The following is a 12318-nucleotide window of genomic DNA, read 5'->3' on the forward strand; positions in this document are numbered from 1 at the left end:
CCAAATGCAAGTGCTTAAATATCCTCCCCAGTCCCTGGTCCACTCCCACTCCTGTGACATTCTCCAATCAACCAGTAAAACAACGCTCGGGTGCACCAGGTGATAAAGATTTACTTAGTACTCCCACATACAACAGTCCCTTACATTATGTAACACTGATTTCTACAGATGAGTAAACTGGGCCTTTGAAGGTATGTCCAGGCTCATGTAGGCAGATAATAATGGAACTGGTATTGGGACCTTTGTTTCTTAATATTAAACCAAGGCTCTTCCCAACATACTACAATGGATTTATCTCTGATACTGTGAAATCTTCCGATGATTAAAATGCCTAATGAGCATTTCACCTCACTCTTAACAACTGATCAATATCATGCCCCTTACCCTTCAAAAATTATATTTTACCTATAACATTTGAACTCACACTATCCATGTAGGATGAATTGTTGAAAATATTTATTGAATACATGATACATTCAGAGCACAAGACTTCCTTGTTCACTATCCCTATCTGTAGACTCATGGAATGCTAGGAAGAGGCCCTTTCCTTTGTTTTCCTTATAAATGATTAAGAAACACTAAATCCTTGCCTTGAATAAATAAATACACTGAGATTCTTGTCTACACAGAGAAACATTATGTGTTGCTGAATTCGGCTTAATTTCTATAGTTACGAAACTATCATTTCTCTTTAAAAATGGAACCCTCACCCCATCACAACCACCACTTCTAGGTCTCCATGGCTTGATCAGAGGGGTACCCTTAAAATATACTTTTTTCTTTGGGTAAACTTATTTTAGGAGATCTCCATATATAGTTACTTTTTATATTCAAGAAGCAATCAATACATAAAAGGCAATGTTTAGAGTCAGATTCATGGAGGTCTATAAAGAAATGTAGGTAACAAATGAAAGAATTCATGATAACTCAGTCATTCAGTAAACATTTTAAGCATTTATGATATCTGAGACTCTGTCCTAAGCAATGAGGATAAAAAGAAAGATAAGAAATAATCCATATTCTCAGGGAGTTGTTTATTAGGGGAGACAACATGCAAAGAAATATATACCAACAAGCTATGTAAAAGAGAAATAGAAAATAATCAATAAGAAAAGGTAGTTTTCAATAGTCCATGGTGATGGAAGCATGTATATTTCACATCTGTACATGCATATACATATACATATGAGCATGTTTATTAGGTGCATAGGCACAAACATGCATGCACACATGTGTTGTATTAGATATATCATATAGAACACCACATCTATACTATATGTATTATCACATGTATGGATGTCTCATGTGTATAATTTTTGGCATGTTGTCTCCCTTATTAAACTGTGAGATCCTGGAGGCAGATAGTATTCTTCATCTTTAGGTCTTTAGGATTGTCTTAGAACAGTATTTTTACTATATATCTTAATTGCTTAGCACAGGATCCAGCATATATTTCTCTCCTTTGGCCATTTGATCCATTGGGGAATGACTTTTATTTTTATATCTTATATTGATTCCTTATCTATCTGACCTATTAGTCATTCATCAGAGAAATTTGCAGCAAAGGTTTTATTTTCTCACAGTTAATTGTTTCCCTTCTGATCCTAAATTTTTTTTGACAATGAGGATAGTTTGAACATATATATATATATACATATATATATATATGTATATATATATATATATATGTATATATATATATATATATATGGAGAAATATCAGCTGTCACCTTGTTTCACCGTCTTATTTTAAATATGAAAAGACTGAAAGCCAAGATGACAAAGATATTAAACAGCTGAGCTAAGACTGGAAACCAGGTTCTATGACTAGAGTCAGGGATCTTTCCACTGTAACACCATATTTCTCTTGGAGTGGCTATCAAGTCACTCGACCTTTTTATTTTTCATCATAACTATGGTTAAAAGACAGACAAACCAGCCATAAACTTGGCTCCAAAGGATCCATGTATGTGTCCCAGTTCTTTGGCTTACTGGATATTTGACATCAATCAACTTACTTTGACTCCTTGGGCCTAAGCTGTCTCATCTATAATTTGAAGAATATTAGATCAAATATTAGCATTTCTCAAACCTGGTTCTATAATGTCTTTATATTTTATTTATGAGATTAAGATGGTCTATGAAAAGGAGAAAACTGGGGAGGGGGAGTTTGCAAAGAATATCTTTGATAAAAGGTTCATTTCTCAAATATTTAAATAATTGAGTCAAATTTATAGCAATACCAGATATTCCCCAATTAATAAATGGTCAAGGGATATGAATGGTCAGTTTTCAGACAAAGAAATAAAATTTATAATCATAGGAAAAAGATGCTCCAAAATGATTTTGATTAGAGAAATGCAAATTAAAACAATTATGAGGTACCTCTGAAGTACCAATTCATACATATTAGATTGATTAATATGAAGAAAAAAGGGAAATGTTGGATATTGGAGAGGATGTGGAAAAATTGAGACACTAATTCATTGCTAATGGAGTTGTGAAGTGATCCAACCATTCTGTAGAACAATTTGGAACTGTGTTCAAAGGGCATACCCTTTGATTCAACAATATCCCTGCTAGGTCTATATCCCAAAGCCATCCAAAACAAAGGTAGGGGGAGGACAATTTGTACAAAAAATATTTAGGGCAGTTCTTTTTGTGTTTTCTGATTTTAGAAAGTGAAGGAATGTCCATCAATTGAGGAATGGTTAATTAAGTTATGGTGTATAATTATAATGGAATATTATGGTGATATAAGAAATGACAGGCAGGATAATTTCAGAAAAACTGGAAAGACATGAAATGATTGAATAGAATCAGGAGAATATTTTACATAGTGACATCAATATTATTTGAAGAACTTCAAATATTCATTATTATTACAATAATCTAAAACAATCCCAAAGACCTGAAGGTAAAGCAGACTATCTGCCTCCAGAAAAAGAATTGACATTGTCTAACTACAGACTGAAATATGCTATTATAAATTTTCTTTCTTTTATTGGAGTTTTCTTATGCAAAATGACAAATGTGGAAATGTTTTACATAATTGACATACATAAACACATCTGATTGCTTGCCATATTGGAATGGGGGAGGGGAAGTTGGAAAGGATAGAATCTGGAATTCAAAATTTTAAATAAAAATGTTTTTAAAAATTGAAAAAATGGCTTATGAGAAAATGGCATCTTTCCCTCTAAAATATTAAATTCAAAATTATATATATGAATAGTAATTTTAGAGTATGTATTACATATTTTTAATATATAGTATTTATTATAGTACATTATATCAATAGAATAACTTTTCAAAATGAATATAGGCTCATTTTATTTTAAATTGGTCCAACAGTTTCCTCTTTGCCCTTGAGAATATCCCATATGTCCAGATTCTCCAAAGTCATTTTTAGGTTCCAGTAATTTTCCAAGTCCCGGAATGTTTCATAACCAAATTAATTCAGGGGAAAAGTTTAATTAAATGGTCTTTCTGGCAATTCTATGTCAAAAACTATGAGTCTATGAGCCATTTGGGAACTGATATGTAGCTACAGTCACAAATTTCCTCTACAAGCAAAGGTCCCCAAGAAGATAAAACATGAAGGAAAAAGAGAATTTATCCAGGCAATTTCTATTAAGCCTTTTGTTTGCTTTTTATTAGACTAGTATTGTTCTTCTAGGACTCTATACTTGAGAACAAGAAGTGGTTTTCAAACTGATTGGGATTATATTCTTTGTTCTTTAAGTGTTGCTATTGAGGAAAGCAAGACTCCCCACTCTTGATCAAAAAGTGACTTGGAATTAGTCTAAACTGGATTCTAAACCATGATTTGCTATCATCACCCAGAGACCAGCCACTTGCGTCTGTTTTGTATTTGAGCATCTGCCTAGCCATTCACAGGAGCAATTAATAATGTCAAAACCAAACCCAGAATGCCTCCTGCTGTCCTTAGTTGTAATGGAAGATCTGTCCTGTTCCTTTCATAAATTAGTTGATAACTGTCTTTGCTCCTCTCTCTAGCAAAGGGATCTTAATTAAACAATATAGCCAGGCACCAGAGCTTCATCCAGACAATGGAAATGGGTGATAAAAACACATTAAGCCTTCGTGGAGGTTGTTTACACATTCATAATAGTGGCTGTGGTCCTCTCTGATAGCAGCAACAATAAATTTTAAAAAAGCATTAGGATGTTCTTTTCATTAGACAATGATTTTATAGCCCTCAGTGTCTTTTTAACTATCTATGCATAAAATTGAATGTCATAATTTGTAATTACTGGAAATAACTAATTTTAATTCTCTAAACTGATATTTAGGGCTTTAATCTGATTTGGAAGATTTGAGTTGACTTCTGATTATTACTACCATTGTAACAATGGTCCCCCTTTTTCATGTGGCATTACTTTTAGAATAGATGAGGAACTAAAACTAATTTTTACTGGGATCTTTACACAGGAACAAGGCTACTGCCTCATAACCATGACCTAAAATAGGGTCACTTTAATGCCTGATTTGAGGATGGAGTCAGTCAGTTAATAATATTTATTAAATACCTACTACAACGATCTCTTCCATATCATAGGGATTTGGGGCATGTCCTCACAATCTAGAAGATTCAGGTAAAATTTTTTGACCCTCATTTCCTACCAGAGAAGAAGTCTGGAATTTTCTTCTTCTTTTGAGGGATATTTACAACATCATATTGTAAACTTTAGGTTAAAAATTTGGTCATAGGCTCTGTGTCTTCTGTTGATCTTTGTTTTCCTTCTAGTTTACTCAAAGCTTCTCCAAATTTCCCTTTTAATTTCTTATATCAACCCTCATTATTTATTGATGGGGAAACTTGTGTGCAAAGCACAACTGTATATGTTAGGTTCTGTGTTATGTCCTGGGAAATACAAAGAAAAGTAAAAATGGTTCTTGCCTTCATTGAGTTCATATTATAATAAGAAAATATGTGCACCAAGCACATTCAAGATTAAATATAGAGTGTATAGAAGGCAGTCTGAGAGGGGAAGGCACTAGTTTTTGTGGGAGCTGAGGTATTACTTTGAAGAAAGGATAGTAAAATAATAATATAATGGTTTATATGATTTATGTTTAACATAGCTATACATGTATAACCCATATAAGATTGCTTTCTGTCAGGGGGAGGGGGAGGGAGAAAAATGTGAAACTCAAAACTTTGCAGAAAAATGATTGTTGAAAGCTATCTTTGTAGTTTGAAAACTAAATGAATAAAATATTTTTTTGAAATAGTAATGCAAGAACCAGAAGAAGACTGCATACCATAACAGCAACATGGGGTTGATGATTAATCTTAATGGACTTGCTCATACCAACAGGGCAACAATTAAGGACAGTTCTGGAGTATCTGCGATGGAGAAACCATCTGTATCAAGAGAAAAATTGTAGACTTTGAACAAGGACCAAAGACTATTTCCTTTAATTTAAAAAAAAGTTATTTTATTTTATAATTTTGCTATCTCTTATATTAAATTTTTTTCTTAAGGATATGATTTCTCTCTCAAGACATTCAAATTAGATCAATGTATACCATAGAAACAATGTAAAGACTAACAGACTGCCTTCTGTGGGAGGTGGAGGGAGGGAAGTGTGATTAGGGGAAAAATTGTAAAATTGAAAAATTAATTAATAATTTAAAAGTAGTAATGCAAGCAAAAAATGATAAAATAGTAACATGGGGGTGGGGGGTGGTGAGCCAAGATAGTGAAGCAAAGTCAGGGACTCACTCAAACTCTCCCCCAAATTACTTTAACCAAATTGTAAAGTGGCAGAACCCACAAAAAGTTGGAGTAAAGCAATTTTCCAGCCCAGGACAACTTGGAAGGTCTACAGGAAGGTTCTATTGCACAAAGTCTAGAGAGCAGTGTAGTGCAGTCCAGACAGCCCAAGTCATCCAGGAACAGACTGTGGGATACTTGGGTTTGTGAAATCAGGGGTGGTTTGCAGACCTCTCAGGCCCAGGGATTTCCAAAGACAACTTAAACTCTGTCACACTGGGGTAAGATTGGAGTACAATCCAGCTCAGGCCTCAACAGTACAGACCCAAAAACAGTGGACCAGGAGCAGACCCTAGGAGACACTTCTGAATCTCTCAGTCTATGGACAGTAAGGGGGGTTGGGGAAATTACAGGGTCTCTTTGCTATCTCTGGGGCAGGGTTCTGTTGCTTTGCCCATACTCAGATCTGGGTCACAGTCCCAGGGAGAAAAAGAACAATAGTACAACAACACTTCCTGCCTTAGCAGAGCAGGGACCCTCCTCACAGTTCCAGGGCAGAGGGTAGTGCTTGTGGTTACCACAGTTTAGAGCAGAGATCAGAATTCTGGCCTATTGTATATGTTAAGTACTGTGTTATGTCCTGGGAAATACAAAGAAAAATAAAAATGGTTCGTGCCTTCATTGAATTCATATTCTTATAATGAAGAAAATATGTAAATAACCAAGCACATGCAAGATTAAATATAGAGTGTATAGAAGGCAGTCTGAGAGGGGAAGGCATGAGTTTTTGTGGGAGCTGAGGAAATAGTCATAGACTCTTATAAGACCTTGGAAGAATTGAAAAATTGCAGGTTCTAAGAAGTATCTCTGAACACAACTCCAAAAACTCTTAGAAGATTGGGGCAGTACGTTCTCCACCCTGGAACAGGGCCCCACCTTAACAAAGAGTTAAACTCAAGTCATAGGCTGGGGAAATGAGTGAACAAGAGAAGAAAAAAATCCAATCACAGACAATTACTTTGGTTCTATGGTAGATCAAAATAAACATTCAGAAGAAGATAGTGAAATCAAAACTTCTGTATCCAAAGCCAAAGAATTGGTCTCAGGCCATGGAAGGGATCAAAAAAGAATTTGAAAATTAAGTGAGAGAGGTAGAGGGGGAAATGGAAGAAAAATGAAAGTGATGTGGGAAAATCATGAAAACCAAATCAGCAGCTTGGTGAGGAAGATATTAAAAAATTAAAAACTGAAGAAAATAACATCTTAAAAATTCAGCCTGGGTTAAATTTTAAAATGGTCCAAAAGGTCAATCAGGAGAAGAATAACTTAAAATGCAGAATTAGGCAAGTAATAAAGGAAATACAAAAGTTCACTGAAGAAAATAATTCCTTAAAATACAAAAGCAAACTGATAACTTTGTAAGAAATCAAGAAACAATAAAACAAAACCAAAATAATGACAAATTAGAGGAAAAGGTGAACTATCTCTTTGGAAAAATAATTGATCTTGAAAATAGATCCAGAAGAGATAATTTTTAAAAATTATTGGACTACCTGAAAGCCAAAACCAAAAAAAAAGAGCCTGGACTTCATTTTTTCCAGAAATTATTAAGGAAAACTGTTCTGATATTGTAGAAGCAGAGGGTAAACTAGAAATTGAAAGAACCTACTGATCACCTCCTGAAAGAGATCACAAAATGAAAAGTGCCAGGAAAATTATAGTCAAATTTCAGAACCCCCAGAACAAATAAAAAATATTTTGAATAATCAGAAAGAAACAATTCAAATATTGCAGAGCTACAGTTAGGATAACACAAGATTTAGCAGCTTCTACACTAAAGGATGGTAGAGGTTGGTATATGACATTCTAGAAGACAAAAAGCCTTGGATTATGACCAAGAATCAACTATCCAGCAAACATGAACATATTCTTTCAAGGGAAAAGATGGACATTCACTGAAATAGGGGACTTTCAAATTTTCCTGATGAAATGACCAGAGCTAAAAAGAAAATATGATCTTCAAATATTGGACTCATGTGAAGCATGAAAAAGGTAAACAGGAGAGGCAAATCATAAGGGACTTGGTTTTTTTGTCCTTCATTTTCTTTTTTTTTTTTTAGTTTTTTCTTTTTTTGCAAGGCAAACAGGGTTAAGTGGCTTGCCCAAGGCCACACAGCTGGGTAATTATTAAGTGCCTGAGGCCAGATTTAAACTCAGGAACTCCTGACTCCAGGGCTGGGGCTTTATCCACTGCACCACCTAGCTCACCTAGCTACCCGTTGTCCTTCATTTTCAAAGAAGATCATGACATTAGGGAGGTGATGCCATGAGAAGCACATAAATTGGCAGAATGACTGGAGATGGTCCTGGATATGAGGCAAGATTATGTGACTTGCCCAAGGTCACACAGCTAGTAAGAGCCAAGTATCTGAGGCCAGATTCAAACTCCTGACTCCAAGGCCAGTGCTCTATCCACTGCAGTGTTGAACTGCTTAAATTATTGCACAGGAAGATGATACTGATAAATTATATGAGCTTTGTTGTTTATTAGGGCAGTTATAAGGAGCATTTTTAAACAAGGCAAAGGTGGGAGTTGAATTTAAAGGTTTTATATATATGTGTGTGTGTGTGTGTGTGTGTGTGTGTGTGTATGAAAAAGGTGGAGTTAATGGGTGAGAGAGGAATGTACTAGGAGAAATGGAAAGGAAAACTAGAATGGGGCAAGTTATTTCCCATAAAAGATGAAAGAAAAAGCTTTTGCAGTGAAGTGGAAGCGGGGAAGATGAAGGGTAGTGAGTGAGCCTTAGTCTCATTGGAGTTGATTCAAAGGTGGAATAATATCCATGCTCAATTTGGTATAGAAATCTGTCTTACTCTAGAGGAAAGTAGGAGAGGAAAGAGATGGGAGAAAGGGGGTGGGGGCAGATAATAAAAGGGAGGGAAGATTGTGGGAGGGGACAGTTAGATATAAAAGGCTTTTGAGGGGGGACAGGGTGGAGAGAGAGAGAGAAAGAGAATAGAAATGGGGCTTGCGGGGATAGGATGGAAGGAAATACAGTTAGAAATAGTAAGTATGGGGAAAAATGTTGAAACAAATTTCTCTGATAAAGACCTCATTTCTCAAATGTAGCAAATGAAGTCAATTTTTTTGCAGGGCAATGGAGTTAAGTCACACAGCTAAGTAAGTCTTAATTATCTGAGGTCAAATTTGAACTCAGTTCCTCCTGACTCTGGGGCTGGTGTCCTATCCCCTATATCACCTAAGTCAAATTTATACAAGAAATAAGAACTGTTCCCCAATTGATAAATGAGCAAGACCTATGAATAGTTTTTAGATGAGATTATCAATGCAATCTATTTAAATAATATTTTTAAATATACTGTTGATGGGAAAAATATGGGTTAAAATAATTCTAAGTATAATTTATACCTATTAGATTGACTAATAGGACAAAAGGAGAAAATGATAAATGTAGGAACTGATGTAGGGAAATTTTGACATTGATGCATAGTTGGAGGAATTGCGAAATGATTTAACAATTCTGTAGAGCAATTTGGAGCTATGCCCAAAGGGCTATAAAACTATGCCTATCCTTTGGTCTAGCAATGCCACTATTACTTCAATCTTCCAGAAGAGATGAAATACAGGAAGAAAAGAACCTCTCTGTGTAGAGATATTTATAGGAGGTCTTTTCTGGTGGCAGGGAACTGGAAACCGAAGGGATGCCCATCAGATGGGGAATGACTCAACAAATTGTGGTATATAATTGAGATTAAATGCTGTTCTTTTTAGGGAAATGATGAACAGGATACTCTCAGTCAAAATAAAGAAAACTTAGAGGAGAAGATGCAATGGGAAATGTATTGTATACAAAGTAGCAGCAATATTGTAGGATGCTCAGCTGTGAAGGAGCCAACTTTTCTCAACAACACTGTGACGCAAGAGAACTCTGAAGAACTTAGGATAAAGAATACCATCCATCACAAAGACAGACCTGATGGTGTCTGAATACAGATTGAAGCATGCTTTTTTCCACTTTATTTTTCTTAAGGTTTCTCTTCTTTTGGGGGAGGAGCTTATGTTTACTTTTACAACATAACTACTGTGGTCATGTTTTTCTTGATTACACATTTTTAACATACATCAACTTCTTGATTTTTCAATGAGGAGGAGTGGGGTGGGAGGAAAGGAGAAAATTTTGGAACTCAAAATTTTGGAAGTAAATATTGGAATGTGTTTTTGCATGTAACCTTGGGGGAAATAGAATAAAATAGTAATGGAAGTATAGAATATAGAACTGAAGGGACCTTGGAGAACATTTAGGTCAACTCTCTCATTTTATAGATGAGAAAACTGAAGCCCAGAGAGAAGTGATTTCCCCAACACAATATCTAGTAACAAGCAGAACTGAGTAAACTCAATTATCCTGATGTAAAATCCAGAAGTCTTCTACTAAGATTATTGAGTTATTGAGGGAAGGGTGAGAGTTGGAAAGGAGGGTCTCCCTAGTGCCAACAAGTTATTATAGGAACAACCAAGTTCCTTCACAATCTAGTCCCCAGATGACTAACCAACCCATCACCTTCCTTTACACACATGATACTCCCTTGCATACACTTTCTCTTCTGTGCTTTTGCATAGGCTGGAATAGTCACTTTCTTCCTTCCTCAAACTCATCTTCATCCATTAAAGTGTTTCTCTTTCTTCAAATCAACTTGAAGGAAATTCTCCTTAAAGTTCTCCTAATATTTGGCATAATCTTGAATATTCACTATGATACACCCCTGCCTTGTTCATAGTTATTTATATATCTTTCCCCCTTGCTGCTACAGGATTTTTGTCTTATCTATCTGTGTATGACCTCGCCCAGTCAATCAATAAGCATTTATTAAGCATTTGCTAATATGCAAGATAGTGTGTTAATCACTGAGATACAAGGAAAGGAAATACAGTCTCTACTCTTTAGGGATCATCCATTGAACATTGTAGGCACTAAAAAAAATATTAAAATTAAAATAATTAATTATTTTAGTTGAAGACTTTACTACCAGCTCACCTGATATTACCTCCCTCTATTCATATTACCTCCCTTTTTATTCATTTGGAAATTCTTTGCCAATAAATTTATTTTAATTTTAACACTTTATATGTACACAGTTATCTCAGTTATTCCAACATTTCTCTTGAGGCAGAAGGTAGTATTTCTTGGTGGATAGAATGTTGTGTTTGGTGTCTAGAAAATCTGATCTAAGTCCTGCCTTTGACATTTGTCAGCTATGAAAGCCTCAATAAGCCAGCTACCTTTTCTGGGCTTCATCTCTAAAAAGGGAAAAAAATATCAGTGGTTTTGAATTGTTGTGAAGCACAATAAGATATTAACTGTAATGTGCTTTCTAAACCTTAAGTTCACTGAATAAATGTTCTAACTTTTTTGAGAGCTGCACTCTGTGGACAGAATCGATTAGACAGATGAATGGTACCAAATAGAGATCTTATTATCTTATTTGTTCAGACATTGGTACCTTACTCCTGTAGGTGATCCCAGATCCATTTCCGTTGTTCAGAATACTGGCCAGTGGCAGTGCAGTTAGAATTGGAATTCCATCCTCCAAAGTTCCTCAGTTAACCTCCCTTCCCTTTTTCCCCTTTGAAAGACAGAAGACAGAGCAGAGAGAATTAGAGCGAGGTGCACTTTTAGTCGGAGACCATTTAACTATTGATTGTAGTCTTCAAAATATTCTGCAAGTTTCTGAGAAGTTAATCTATTTACACACATTAATTAAAGCTCTATTATTTACCAGGAATTGTGCCAGATGCTCGTGATGCAAATAAATAAAATCACACAGCCCTTTTCTAAAGAAGCTTACATTTTTTCGGGGAAGAAATATGTCCATTTATAAGTGTATAGAATTAATGATGGGATAGTTGGGTGATACAATGAATAAAGCAATGAGCCTGGAGTCAGGTATCCGAGTTCAAATCAAGTTTCAGACACCCATGAGCTCTTTGACCCAGGGCAAGTCATTTAATTCCTACATGTCACAGTTCCTCATCTGTAGAAATGGCCTTGCACTGTGGAAGGAAATGGCAAACCAATCTGTTATCTTTGCAAAGGAAGTCCATGGGGTCACATAAAGTTGAAAATGAAGAGCAACAAACATTGATGATAATAATAACAATAACCACAATAATGATGAGCTCTTATATAGTGTTTGAGGTTTGTTGTGGGTTTCCAAGTGCTTTACAAATATTAATACATTTCATCCTAACAACAACCCCCTGGAAGGATTTGCTATTCTCATCCCCATTTTATAGTTGGGGAAACTGAGGCAGGCAGATATCGTGATATTGACCAGGGTCACACAGTGAACAAGTGTCTGTGGCTCCAAGTCCATCACCCTTTACACAAAACACAATAATTATGTCAGGGTAAAGAGGAATATTTTGGGCAACAGGAAAAGCTTCATGTAGAGCAGACTTGGGGGAAAGTCAAACTTTAAAAATTAGCCTGCTATATTTGATCAAACATTGAATTAATTCACCCCTAAAAAGCTCTAGGACCTTTTGAATTTT

The 12318-nt window shown here is 35.4% G+C and overlaps 1 long non-coding RNA gene across 1 annotated transcript in view; it reads right to left on the reverse strand.

The window, feature by feature from the left end:
* Nucleotides 1-11371, reverse strand: part of LOC141490673 (uncharacterized) — an 80454-nt gene extending 69083 nt beyond the window's left edge. Inside the window, exon 1 of the long non-coding RNA XR_012469307.1 lies at nucleotides 11268-11371. This is a non-coding gene — a long non-coding RNA (uncharacterized LOC141490673). The remainder of the gene's footprint in view (nucleotides 1-11267) is intronic.
* Between the last annotated feature and the right edge of the window lie 947 nt (nucleotides 11372-12318).

Source organism: Macrotis lagotis, chromosome 6 (assembly GCF_037893015.1).
Source record: "Macrotis lagotis isolate mMagLag1 chromosome 6, bilby.v1.9.chrom.fasta, whole genome shotgun sequence".
NCBI lineage: Eukaryota > Metazoa > Chordata > Mammalia > Peramelemorphia > Peramelidae > Macrotis > Macrotis lagotis.